The 14,214-nt window shown below is 38.2% G+C and overlaps 1 long non-coding RNA gene and 1 pseudogene across 10 annotated transcripts in view; both read left to right on the plus strand.

Moving 5' to 3' along the window:
- The window catches only part of LOC110742272, a 478,176-nt gene that overhangs the window by 331,976 nt on the left and 131,986 nt on the right, over positions 1-14,214 (plus strand). The gene's annotated exons all lie outside the window — the stretch shown is intronic.
- LOC101023231 lies at positions 2,979-5,261 on the plus strand (annotated as a pseudogene).

Genomic DNA, 14,214 nt, shown 5'->3' on the forward strand with positions numbered 1-14,214 from the left:
TTTTCTCAAATCATGTATCAGATAATTATTTACAAATATTTTCTTCCCAACTTTATCAGATATATAATTTGCAAATATTTTATTCACAACCTTTTTATATACATTTAAATAAATATATATTTATTTTGTGCATATATTTTTATATATAAAGATTTAACTCGTTTTTTTGGAGACAGAGTCTTGCTCTGTCACCCAGGCTGGAGTGCAGTGGCACCACCTCGGCTCACTGCAACCTCTGCCTCCCGGGTTCAAGTGATTCTTCTGCCTCAGCTTTCTGAGTAGCTGGAACTACAGGTGCATGCCACCACACCCGGCTAATTTTTGTATTTTTTTTTAGTAGAGACGGAGTTTCACTACATTGGCCAGGCTGGTCTCGAACTCCTCAGGTGATCCACCCACCATGGCCTCCCAAAATGCTGGGATTACAAGCATGAGCCACCGTGTCTGGCCTTGGTTTCTCTTTTTAATACACGTGGGATTATGCTATTTGTATTGTTGTGTAGATATCTTCCTAGGTCATTGTAGTGTAAGTCTTCCTCATTATTTTAAATTGCTGCATATATGTGCATAAATCATTGCCCTGATGATAGGCATTTTGATGAGTCTCAATATTTTTACTATAATGAACAATGCTGTAATGAGCATCGTGTAGAGGCTGCTTTCTATACATGTGCAAGTATGTAGCATACCTTGAAGAGGAATCACTGAATTTAAGGACATCTGCACTTCACACTTTAATATACACTATCAAAATTCCCATTAGAAAGGCGGTACAAATGTACTACTCTTCTAGCAACATATGTGGGAATAACACTTCCTTGAATTCTGACCAACATTCAAATTTAACTATTCTTGCCTATCTGATAAGCAAAAATGTACCTGATTGTTTTAACTTGGAAGACATTATTTCAATATCATGATTTCCATAATTTCTATCATTTGGAGTTCTTATAAAAGCTATCTCTCATCTTATTCTGGAGATCTTTCCTTCACATGGGAACCTGTACGTGACACAGAAAAGAAAAGATGGATGGGCGGGGAGAGTCTAGATTTTTAGTCTAGCTGTTATGCATGGTGAGGCCAGCTTAAGAAACACATGGCTTTTAAAAGACTTTCCATTGTATTTGGAGCAGACCAGACTTTTAACCACAATCCAGAGACTTTTAACTTCACAAAGATGTGGCATTTTATTTTAATAAAGCTATCGACAGAGCTCCATTTTCGAGTGACTTTTCAAAAGCATCTTTTGTCAGCAGAGGGCTTTTATTAGCTAATGTAACCTTTCTGTACTCCACGTTAGCAGAGAGAGAAAGGAAATGTCCTTGGGTTCCAAATATGGAAAGTTGTGCAAAGACTCTCAAGGAGAAAAAAGTTGTTCCGCTTTCTGAAGCTGCATTTGTCACTCAATGTTGTATCGTAACTGAAAGTAATGAACTTTCCAATGCTACTGTCCAGAAGGTAAAAGGTTCACAAGATTATGCCTCTAAACTGGCAATTGCATAAAAAGAGATCACAAAGGATTAAAATGTGGAGAGCAAGTAAAAGTGTGAATTTAGCTGTGATGACAACTTGGATAGACTCAGCTATAAAATATCTGAAATGGGGGGAGTTAGGCAAGACCTAGGAGGGAGGAGTGAGAGTAACAGTCTTGGCTGTGGAACAGGGTAGCTAAATGTTTAGGGCTTAATCTGAGCCACTACTGATAATTAAGCAGCATCGATAAACTGAAGGAGCATGGGGAAGGAGTATAGATTGTGGACTCTGGGTGCAATTCCTGTGGGGTGTTGGTGTTGTGGTTCCATTAATTAGTCCTTCCATGTAAGAGCTCAGTCAGTAGCGGAAGAGGCTGGTGACAGGGGCTTTGACAGGTCTTTTTTTTTTTTTTTTTTGGATGTATAATTTATTTTGATACACAATTTAAAAAATTTACATGAGGACACTGGGAAAATAGATTGAGATTCTGGAGCAGGGCTAGTGCAGTGTGGGATCTGAATGTGTTGTCAGGACCGAGCCCAGCGCTTTGATTAAGGTCAACATAGTAGGAATGGAGAGAGTCACTTAAATGGGAACCTGAACCGGGGCTTCATTTCAAAGCCCATGGAACAGATAGGGAAGGGTGACTAATGACTTTTCTACTGTTGCAGTCTGGCTCACAAACTGAGTAAGGCACAAAAGGCAGAACTGGTGTTGATAGCAAAGGGTTATCAGAGAAGGCAGGAAGGACACCCTGTCACACTGCCCCTTGGCTCCCCTGATATCACTATGTTTTTCTTTTTTTTTTTCCCCTCATCCTTGTTAGGAACTGGCAGGTAGTTGTGCTTGATGTCTATTAGACTCCAATTCAATTTTGAGGTCCATAATTCAATGGGGACAGATATAAAAAGGGTTCCTTTTTCATTAAAAGGGTAATTACCTCGTTATCAGAGTGCTGGAAAGATGAGAGCTTATGGATTTTTCATAAAATTATAAGTTTATAAGGGGCCAGGTGAAGTCATCTTATTCTGTCCTCAAGCCAGGGACAAATTTAATTCACCCTTGATGGATGGGACATTGTTTAACAAGGATCTCTAGAGAACAAGCGTTGATAACTTTCAGTGTTTTGCAGCCCTCAGTTGTGATATTTCTTCTATCCTGTTGAATATATTGACACAGAATGGAAGTCCATAATCTTTTGTGTTCTCTTTGGGTAGAAAGAACAGTGTTATAAATGTACTTCATTTTCATTATGTTAAAGAATACTTATCAAATGCCTTGTATGTGCTTGGTGCCAGATACAACTGTGACACAGGGAGGAAGACAGACTTGATCCCTGCTGTCATTTAGCTGTGAGACTCATGAGGGATAATAACCGATAATCACATCAGTAAATGACTACAAATTGTAATAAGTGCTGTGAAGGAAACACTAAGGCATAGCTACAGAGGATAGCAAGAGGAAGCTAAGACCTCACTGAGCCTCCAGCTCTGGCCACTGAGCGATGGTCCCTTCTGTCTGCCAGGGTGGGATCGGGCACTCATCCAGTTGCAGGTGTGAGCACTATTGAGTAGCGCAGGGTCTTGAGCTGTGGCCATGGACTTGGGCAACAGGAAATTAGAAATATCCTCTGGAAAGCTGGCCAGATTTGCAGATGGCTCTGCTGTAGTACAGTCAGGTGACACTGCAGTAATGGTCACAGCGGTCAGTAAAACAAAACCTTCACCTTCCCAGTTTATGCCTTTGGTGGTTGACTACAGACAAAAGGCTGCTGCAGCAGGTAGAATTCCCACAAACCCTCTGAGAAGAGAGATTGGTACTTCTGATTAAAAAAATTCTTACAAGTTGAATAATAGATTGTTCAATTAGACCTATCTTTCCAGCTGGCTACTTCTATGATATACAGGTTCTGTGTAATCTGTTAGCTGTAGATGGTATTAATGAGCTTGATGTCTTAGCAATTAATGGCGTCTCTGTAGCCCTCTCATGATCAGATATTCTTTGGAATGGACCTGTTGGGGCAGTATGAACAGGAATGACTGATGGAGAATGTGTTGTTAACCCAACAAGAAAAGAAATGTCTTCTAGTACTTTAAATGTAGTGGTTGCTGGAGCACCTAAAAGTCAGATTGTCATGTTGGAAGCCTCTGCAGAGAACATTTTACAGCAGGACTTTTGCCATGCTGTCAAAGTGGGAGTGAAATATACCCAACAAATAATTCAGGGCATCCAGAAGTCGGTAAAGAAATTGGTGTTACCAAGAGGACACCTCAGAAGTTACTTACCCCTTCACCAGAGATTGTGAAACATGCTTATAAACTTGCTATGGAGAGACTCTATGCAGTTTTTACAGATTGTGAACATGATAAAATTTCCAGAGATGAAGCTGTTAACAAAATAAGATTAGATACAGAGGAGCAACTAAAAGAAATATTTCCAGAGGTTGACCTATATGAAATAATAGAATTATTCAATGTTGTTGCAAAGGAAGTTTTTAGAAGTATTATTTTGAATGAATACAAAAGATGCCATGGTCGGGATTTGACTTTACTTAGGAATATAGCTTGTGAGGTAGATATGTTTAAAACCCTTCATGGATCAGAATTATTTCAAAGAGGACAACACAGGTGCTTTGTACTGTTACATTTGATTCATTAGAATCCAGTATTAAGTTGGATCAAGTTATAATAGCTATAAATGGGATATATGGGATACTATGAGTTTCCTTCTTATGCAACTAATGAAATTGTCAAAGTCACTGGTTTAAATAGAAGAGAACTTGGGCATGGTGCTCTTGCTGAGAAAGCTTTGTAAAATGTTATTCCCAAATATTTTCTTATCACTGTAAGAGTTACATCTCAAGTCCTAGAGTCAAATGGGCCATGTTCTATGGCATCTGCATGGGGTGGAAGTTTAGCGTTAATGGATTCAGGGGGTCCAATTTCACCTACTGTCACAGGCGTAGCAATGGGATTGGCCACCAAAACCGATCTTGAGAAGGGTGAAATAGAAGATTATCATTTTCTAACAGATATTCTGGGACTTGAAGATTACAGTGGTGACATGGACTTCAAAATAGCTGGCACTAATAAAGGGATAACTGCATTACACGCTGATATTAAATTACCTGGAATACCAATGAAAATTGTAATGGAGGCTATTCAACAAGCTTCAGTGGCAAAAAAGGAGATATTACAGATCATGAACAAAACTATTTCAAAATCTCAAACATCTAGAAAAGAAAATGGACCTGTTGTAGAAACTGTTCAGGTTCCATTATCAAAACTGGAAAAACTTGTTGGACTGGGTGGATATAACTTAAAAAACATCAGGTTGAAACAGTTGTAACTATTAGTCAGGTGGATGAAGAAACGTTTTCTATATTTGCATCAACACCCAGTGCTATGCATGAGGCAAGAGACTTCATTGCCGAAATCTGCAAGGAAGATCAGGAACAGCAATTAGAATTTGGAGCAGGGTATACCGCCACAATAACTGAAAGCAGAGATACTGGTGTAATGGTAAAATTATATCCAAATATGACTGTGGTACTGCTTTATAACACACAAGTTGATCAATGAAAGATTAAACATCCTACTGCCCTAGGATTAGAAGTTGGCCAAGAAATTCAGGTGAAATACTTTGGATGTGACCCAGCTGATGGAAGAATGAGGCTTTCTCATAAAGTGCTTCAGTCTCCAGCTACAACTGTTGTCAGAAGTTTGAATGACAGAAGCAGTATTGTAATGGGAAAACCTATTTTACAGTCATCTAATTATTCTCAGTGATTTTTTTAAAGAGAAATCCAGAATTCTATTTTTTCTAGGGTAAGGTGCTATAGAGCAAAATTTTAGTAGTATCTTCCATTGTGTAGATTTATATACGGTATAAATATATTCTAATTATTTGTATTAAAATGCTCATTTACATGTGCCAATTTTGAAATTCAAGAGTAACCCATATTCGTTTAATCTTATTTACATTATAAATCAAGAAATATTATTAAAAGTAAGTCATCTATACATCTTAGAAAAGATTACATACCTTTGTTTCTCTAATTCTGAAATATATGAAAAACATAGATATGTCATATATAGTATTATAACAGATCTCTTCCTACATCTCATTTGTCTTCTTTATATACAGTAGTGACAATTTACCCTCAGTCATCCTACAGCTCACCTCACCTCTTTGCCCAACAACTTTACTTGCCTACAACTGTCCATAAACTGGAACAGGCCATATTCAAAGCCAGTGCCTATTTATTCAGAATGATTACTAGACATAGTGAGTTGAGGGAGCTAATCTTATATACTTTTAATAATACGATGTCTTTTAAATTTGTCACAAAATCATGAACATAGTGGAATAAATATAAATGAGATTCTAACTAGGATGAGGTAGTAATTATGTATGTTTTTCAAATTTACCTAAACATAGGAAAATTATTTACTTGTCAAATTGAACTAGGTCACTTTTGGAATATGTATATTGCTCTAATGTCTGGAAGTTCTTAGTATAAGAGCTGGAGGAATCATGACTTTCAGTTAATAGATGTTTGAAATAGATGTTTAGAGGTTACTGATATACATGTCAAGTTGTTCATTCCCATCATTTAAAATATCACCTTTTAATTCCACACAAAAGTAAATGGCATGTGGATGTCATAATTTAGAATGTGTAATCTTTTTAAAAATCTTATAAAAATACACTGGACTCAGTGGTACGTGCCTGTAGTCCCAGCTACTTGGGAGGCTGAGGTGGGAAGATCACTTGAACCCAGAAGTTCAACACTGTAGTGTGCAACAATCATGCCTATGAATAGCTACTTCACTCCAGCCTGGGCAACATAGCAGAACTCTATCTCTAAAAAATGTTTTAAATCTCATAAAAAATAAGTAAATCTGGCCGGGCATACTGACTTGCGCCTGTAATCCCTTTGGGAGGGTGAGGCGGGTGGATCACCTGGGGTCAGGAGTTCGAGACCACCCTGGCCAACATGGCAAAACCCTGTCTCTACTAAAAATACAAAAATTAGCTGAGCGTGGTGGCAAGAGCCTGTAATCCCAGCTACTCAAGAGGCTGAGGCAGGAGAATCTCTTGAACCTGGAAGTCAGAGGTTGCAGTGAGCTGAGATCGCACCAGTGCTCTCCAGCATGGCCACCAAGAGTGAAACTCTGTCTCAAAAAAAAAAAAAAAAAAAAAAAAAGCAGGTAAATTCATGACTTAGGGCTAACTAGTTCATAAAATATTAAAAATTTAGCTGGTTAAACCAAATATTTTAAAGATATGTATATTTATGTCAAACATTGATCATATATCTATTGTGTGTAAAACAGCATGTTAGGCAATGTTGATATACTTTCTGAAATATTAATGATTAATTGAAAATGAAAGGTTAAATTAAAAAGAAAACCTCATTGAGATGAGTGATCGGGAAAGGCCTCTTTTTTATAAGTGACACATAACATGAGCCCCGAATTATCAAAGGAACTAGCCTTTCACAATGAAAAGAAGAACACTTCTGACAGTGGGAGCAGCATGTGCAAAGGCCCTGCACTAGAAAAAGCACAGTGCATTTTGGGAATTTAGAGAGTTCACTATGCCAGGAGCGGAGGGGTCAAGGAAGAAGGTGGCATGCTATGAGATTAGAGAAGTAAGGGGCCAAATAATGCTTGATCTTATAGGCAATGGTGAAGAGTTTAGATTTTATTGTAAATGGAATGTATTTAAAAGATCACTCTGGCTGCTGTGTGGCAAATGAACTGGAAGTGGAAAAATCAGAACAGAGAGAGAGAGAGGTTAGGAGGCAGTCCAGGAGGAAGATGTTGGTGGCTTGGACTAAGCTGGAGTCAGAGAAAGTGGATAGATGTTTTTGAGATACACTTAGGAGGTCTTACTGATGGTTGGATGTAGGGAAAGGGTAAAGAAAAGATACAAATTCAAGACTGACACTGGTAAGATGATAGTTCCATCTGGTAGATAGAGAACAAGCAGGGAGGAACAAGCCTGTAGTGGGAAGAATGGGGGGCAGATGTTTACATTTGCACATGTTAAGTTTGAGCTGCTTGGGAGACCCAGAAATAGAACTGTTGATTCTAAGTCTGGAGTTCAGAGATGTCAAAACTGGAGAAATACATTTGGATGACTAAGTCTGTCAATGAGAATAAAAGCTTGGGAAAAGAATGAGATAAGGAAGAGGAGGAGAGAGAAAGAAAGGAGGCCCAGTTGTGAACTTCAAGAAACTCTGAACATCCCCCTTGAGAACAATTGATTGCAGAGTAGAGAGAGCACCAGACTCAAAAGGATGTGGGTTCTAATCCCATTTTAGTTTTAGACACTATGACCTTGGGCAAGTAACTGCTTCTTTCTGAACTCAGGATCTATACTTTAAGGTAAAAATTATTCTCTAATTCTCTTCCATCACCAATATTCTGTAATTCTCTTGGTATTAGGCTCATTTTCCAATTACTTTGGGCGTATTTGTAACTCTCTTTACCTACCTTAAATTGTCATATCCAGAATACCCTTTTCTAATCAGGATTTGAATTTTAGGTGCATTAAGTTAACATTCCTCTAAATCTTTCCCTTCTGCCAAATTGTGATTTCTTGGGGGGGTGGAGGGGCAGTTGTGCTTGTGCTTTTTGGCTTGTGCATTCCAATCCAATTTGGGCACAGTGAGGCATCTGTGGCACAATGGAGATTGGTATTGGTAGGCTTCCTTGTTTGTTAAAAATGAACTTCCTTATTTTTGCCATTTCTGTTGAGCTCAATTTCCCAGTCTCTTTTAAATCAGCTTTAGAGATTTGAGGATTGCCAGTGGGGTGTGTTATTTGACCTCACTTAATGTTTGTGTTTGGTTCAGATCATAAAGCAAACCAAATTGACTGCCTCTGCTCAGTACCCAATAGGACTTATAACCCAGGCAAAATGTGGGTTGAAAGATGTATTCCCAATTGCAATGTAGTGGAAGTGTTTGTATTAACAAAGTTTCAGAGAACTGCTTAAGGATCTCAGGGTGGTATCTGTTCTAGAGATTTTTTTCTTAACAAATTAACACTGTCAAATTATTCCGGTGGAAATAATTTTTTAACAAAGTGTCTTTGCTGTCCTGTCACAGTGCTTTATTGCTAATTTTTCTCATGAGATGATTCTCCCTGTTGCTTTTGCCTTTGTCTCACAATGCACCATCTGAACCTACTAAGAAAGTTGGAAAAAAATTTTTAAAAAGACTTTATACTAAAAAACAAAAACCACAGTTCAGTGGTTAGTAAAAAATGATAGCTAGGATAGCAATTAGATGTCCTTTCCTTTTGACCTAATGAAGACTCTGAAACTGGCACTGGGTCATCTCAGCAAACACAATTGTTATAGTAATGACTTTCCTCCTATTATAGGTAAGGGCTTTTCAGTAATTTATCTTTACTACATATCCCTGTTTTCAGGATTCAAGCCTCTAGTCATGACTGATATGGTTATTAGAGACAGAAGAGGTTAGATTAAAGAAAGCAATAATTCCTTGTTGCATCTTGGGTTATTTGGCCAAATTAACAGTGATGTTAAATGCGTGATGCACGTAATGAATGTAGTGAGGTATAAGCCAGTACCATGATTGTGCCCAGGTGAAATACAACATTATCAACCTGCTTTTGCATATTTTTTCCTTCATGGTCCTAGATGGAAACCCTTTCAAATTCTCCAAAATAGATTCAGCTAGGGGAAACCTCAATATCTGCTTTTATATGAGGCAAATATTCCCAAATTGTGACTTTGACTGCATTATTTACCCTTCCCCTTTTCTACCTTTTGAAAGTTGAATTGTGCCCCCTCCCAAAAAGTATATGTCCACGTCCTAACCCCTAGTACCTGTGAATGTACCCCGATTTGGAGAAAAGGTATGTGTGGATGTAATTCAGTGAAGGATCTCTAGATAAAATCATCCTGAGTTTACTGGGTGAACCCTAAATCCAATGACAAGTGTCCTTATAAGAAGAAGAGAAGACATAAACAGAGGATAGGATAAGGCCATGTGAAAACAAGGCAAAAATTGGAGTGATTTGTCTGCAAGTGAACTAACATCAAGGATTTCAAACAATCACCAAAACTAAGAGAGAGTTGTAGAATGGATTCTCCTTCAGAACCTTCAGAAGGAACTAGCCCTACCAACACTTTGGTTTTGGATTTCTGGTCTATAGAGTTGGGAAAGAATAAATTTTCTTTCTTTCTTTCTTTCTTTCTTTCTTTCTTTCTTTCTTTCTTTCTTTCTTTCTTTCTTTCTTTCTTTCTTTCTTTCTTTCTTTCTCTCTTTCTTTCTCTCTTTCTTTCTCTCTTTCTCTCTCTCTCTCTCTCTCTCTCTTTTCTCTCTCTCTCTCTCTTTCTTTCTTTCTTTCTTTCTTTCTTTCTTTCTTTCTTTCTTTCTTTCTTTTCTTTCTTTCTTTCTTTCTTTCTCTCTCTCTCTCCACTCTCTTTCTTCCTTCCTTCCTCCCTCCCTTCCTCCCTTCCTTCCTTCCTTCCTCCTTCCCTCCCTCCCTCCCTCCCTTCCTCCCTTCCTCCTTTCCTTTCCTTTCCTTTTCTTTCTTTCCTTCTTTCCTTTCTTTCTTTTTTTTTATGGAGTCTCACTCTGTCACCCAAGCTGGAGTGCAGTGGTGTGATCTTGGCTCACTGCAACTTCGACCTCCTGGGTTCAAGTGATTCTCCTGCCTCAGCCTCTCAAATAGCTGGGAATATAGGCAAGTGCCACCACGCCTGGCTGATTTTTATATTGTTAGTAGAGACGGGGTTTTACCATGTTGGCCAGGCTGGCCTCAAACTTCTGACCTCAAGTGATCTGCCCGCCTTGGCCTCCCAATGTGCTGGGATTACTGGCATGATCCACCACTCCCGGCCAGGGAGAAAAAATTTCTATGGTGTTAAGTTTCCTAGCTCGTAATAATTTGTTACAACAGCCCTAGGAAACTAATATACTATACTCTACCAATCATTCTGCAAGAGGCAGCATGCTGGAGTGAGAAAGACTTTGCACTTCGAAAACAGCTTCTGCGCTTGATGCTTTCACCAGTAGCTGTGTGACCTTGAGCATATTGCAACTCCACCCTGAGTCTCTGTTGCTTCATCTACAAAAGGGAAGGATGTGGACTTTCCTTTCAAGTTCTTTCTAGCTCTATCCTTGCTCTCCCACCATAAAGAAACCCAGAAAATTGAAAAAAATTTAAAATAATGATTTTTGGTTGTTGGACAACCGGTATTGTAGGACTGTGGCTCCTGAGAGAAGGACAACAGACAAGATAATTCCTAAGCTCACTCCAAGTTTAGCCTGAAGGTACTTTCTGGACTATGCCACAGAGAGATGAAACATAATCAAAGCCCAGCAGGACTTCTGAGTTGAAGGGATAAATATTGGAATTTGTGGAGAACAAAGTTACTGACATTTGTGGTACAGAGCACCAGGAGGAGAGAATCATGTATAAAAAATAGTTCCAGAAATATGCATAGGATTCTTCTTGAATTTTTGCTGAATGCTAAGATGTTCATGCAAATGGTGAAGCTTCACAAGGCTGGGCAATGGAAGTGACTGGATAACTGTGAGCTAAACCTTTCCCAGATCTCACACAGGGTTGGGAGATGTTTAAGTTCCAACCATATTGGGAGACTGCATTAAACACCTCATGCATTCATTAGAGACACCCAAAAGGGTTATGTCTCAGTAGGATGACTAAATTAGCTCTAAGGTAAAGGCTACATTCGACTTATCTTAACAGATCATAAAAATAAGCCTTTAAAATCTCATTTGCAAGAAATGTTTACTGCTTGCCAAAATAACCTTCAGCAGTCTTTAGAAGAAGACAGCAAAATCCAGATACTCAGCAACATAATGTTCATAATGCCTTTCATCTAATTAAAAAGTACTAGACACTCTGAGTAGCAGGAAAATGTGACCCATAACCAGGAGACAAATTAGTCAATAGAATCAGACCCAGGTATAATAGAAATAATGGAATTACCAGACAAAGATTTTAAAACAGCTCTGTAAATATGTATGAGATTTCAATTAAAATATGGACACAATGAAGTGATAAATGAAAAATACAGAAAAAGTCAAATGGAACTTCTAAACTGAGAAACACAATATCAGGAATAAAAAAACTAACTAGATGAGAATAACAGTTGATTGGACCCTCCAGAAAAAAAAGATCAATCATATAACTTAAAGACATAGTAGAAATGATCTGAACTAAAGCTCAGAGGAAAAATAAAGCTCAAAAATAATGAACAGGGCCTCAGTGACCCATGGGAACACAGGGTTCTATCGTATGTAACTGGAATCCCAGAAACAAAAGATGGGACAGGAGATACAAAATTAATTACTGAAAAATCCCCAAATTTGATGGAATCTGTAAACCTACAGATCCAAGAAGCTCAATGAGTCCAAAGTAGAATAAGCATAAAAAAACTATAACAATGTATATCACAATTACAATCAGAGATTCTTTAAGAGTCTTAAAAGCAGCCAAAGAAAAAGACATCTTACAAAGAAACAAAGTAAGATGTACCACTGACTTTTTGCAAGAAACAATGCAGTCCAGAAGATAATGAAATGGCATCTTTAATATCATGCGCAGAAAGAAGCAAAATAGTAACTTAGAATTCTATATCCCCAGTGAAAATATCCTTCAAAAGTGAAGGTAAAATGACGCTTTCAGACAAACAAAAGCTGAGATAACTCATTCCCAGCCTTTCTGCACTAGAAGAAATCATAAAGAAAATTTCAAGATGAAGGAAAATGCCAGAGGGAACTTTGAACCTCCACAAAAGAATGAAGAGTGCAAGACATAGTAAATATGTAGGAAAACACGCAAAGACTTTGTTTCCTCATGTTTACGTTTCTTTGAAAAACTAATTTTATTTTTAGCAAAAATAATAATGCATTGTGGGGTGTATAACATAAGAGTAAAATATGATAATAGCGCAAAGGAATGAGGGAGGAATGGAAGTATTCTGTTGTAGTGATTTGGTTATTACATTATGTATGAAGTAGTATAGTATTATTTGAAGGTAGACTGTGAAAAAATTAAGATGCCTATTGAAATCGCCAGAGTACTAGTTGTATTATTGTAATGATCTCCTAACTAATCTCCTTGCTTCTGTCCTCAATTCAGCAGCTAAGTTATATTGTATCATACCTCTGCTCAAAACTTTCTGAGGACTGCCCACATCAGAGCAAAAACTGTTGTTTTATCAATCCATATATAATTTGGTCCAAAACTACTTCTCTGACCACATCTCTAACCTCTGCCCCTATCACTGTCTCTACTGCAGACATGAATCCTGCTTACTGTTCTTTGAACCTGGCTGGCAAGGTCCTTCCTCTCAGTCTTTGCTCTTGCTCTCTCCTTTTCCACTACCACTCTTCTTCCCAAATATCTGGTTTACTTCCTTCCCTCCTTCAAATCTTTCAAACTTTGGCTTTGCCTGTAATCTTCTCTGAACACCAATTTTAAATGGCAAGCTACCATTTGCCCTTCTGGCAATTCCTGTATCTCTTCCTGGCTTTATTTTATTTATAGTGCTTTTTATTTTCTAAGGTATTATAAACTTTACTTATTTGTTTAATTTATTGTCTGTCTTTGTCCCCAAAGTCTATTGCAACATAACCTTCACATGAGTAGATAATTTTTTTTTCCTGCTTGGTTCACTAATATATCCACAGGACCTAGAATAGTGGCCAATATGTAGTAGGCACACAATAAATATTTGATTGAATAATAGTATCCATGGTCAATAAAGCCTGGGAACTCCAATAAGAGCACCAAGACTCCTCTTTGCTGTTGCTGCCCCTCTGAGTTTGTCTCTGAATGCCAGCATATAGAGTATAGCCCTTTCCCTGCCCCATCGGCAATTTCCCAGTCATCTCCCAGTTCTCAAGGCTGCAAAAAATTGGGAAGGCATTCCTTAGCACAGAGAGACTTGACAGTCCTGCTCTAGGCTTTTTATTCACCCTGACAAATGTAACAACCTGTTTTTGTCTTTAAAGCATTTGTGTGTCTGGTGTCTGGAAAGTAGCCACTCTGAGAAGGCCTTTTTTTTTTTTTTTTTTTAATTTCAAAGTGAACTTGTGGTCTTTTTTGGGTTTTTTGATTTTTATCTTTTGGAAAAGTCGGCGCCTGCAGCTGTGTTGCACTTGAGACTTGGAATCTTTCATCCCTGACAGCAAGAGGATAAAAGGGCGCTTACTATGGTCTACTAAGAAGCCTTTCTTTAGCTTCAGGCAGCAATGGATGTAAGCAAAGGCAAAATGACCACAAGACTCTTGCTTTTTCCTGGGGCTGAGGTTGAGGAAAGCATAGAGCCCATTTTGCCCTACACTAATTAATTTATTTTGCAGACACAGCATTTGTCTGTTTCCAAGTCTGCCTCTATGCCCCATGGATGGAGTTCTGGTGGGAAAGCCCAGAGCACTTTGATTCCAGCCTCAGTCTTTGGCAGCCAAGTTCCCTTGACATCCAGGGCACTGAAAGGAAAAGTCAGTACAAGACAAATGGGCAGATGTTGAATGGTCTAAGGTAAAGTTTGAGACTAAAGCCTGCTTCACTAGTAATGAAAAAGTACCTTTTAGGTAATGCTTTTGCACCATATTTGAAGGTTAAAAGATTAGGTGGTTATTTGTTGTTTTAAGCTGGCTTTATCTTTACATATGCCCAGGAAATGAATAGTGGTAGTTTCCATTAGTAAATTTAATTTTCT

This window comes from Papio anubis, chromosome 2 (genome assembly GCF_008728515.1).
Source record: "Papio anubis isolate 15944 chromosome 2, Panubis1.0, whole genome shotgun sequence".
Classification (NCBI taxonomy): Eukaryota; Metazoa; Chordata; class Mammalia; order Primates; family Cercopithecidae; genus Papio; species Papio anubis.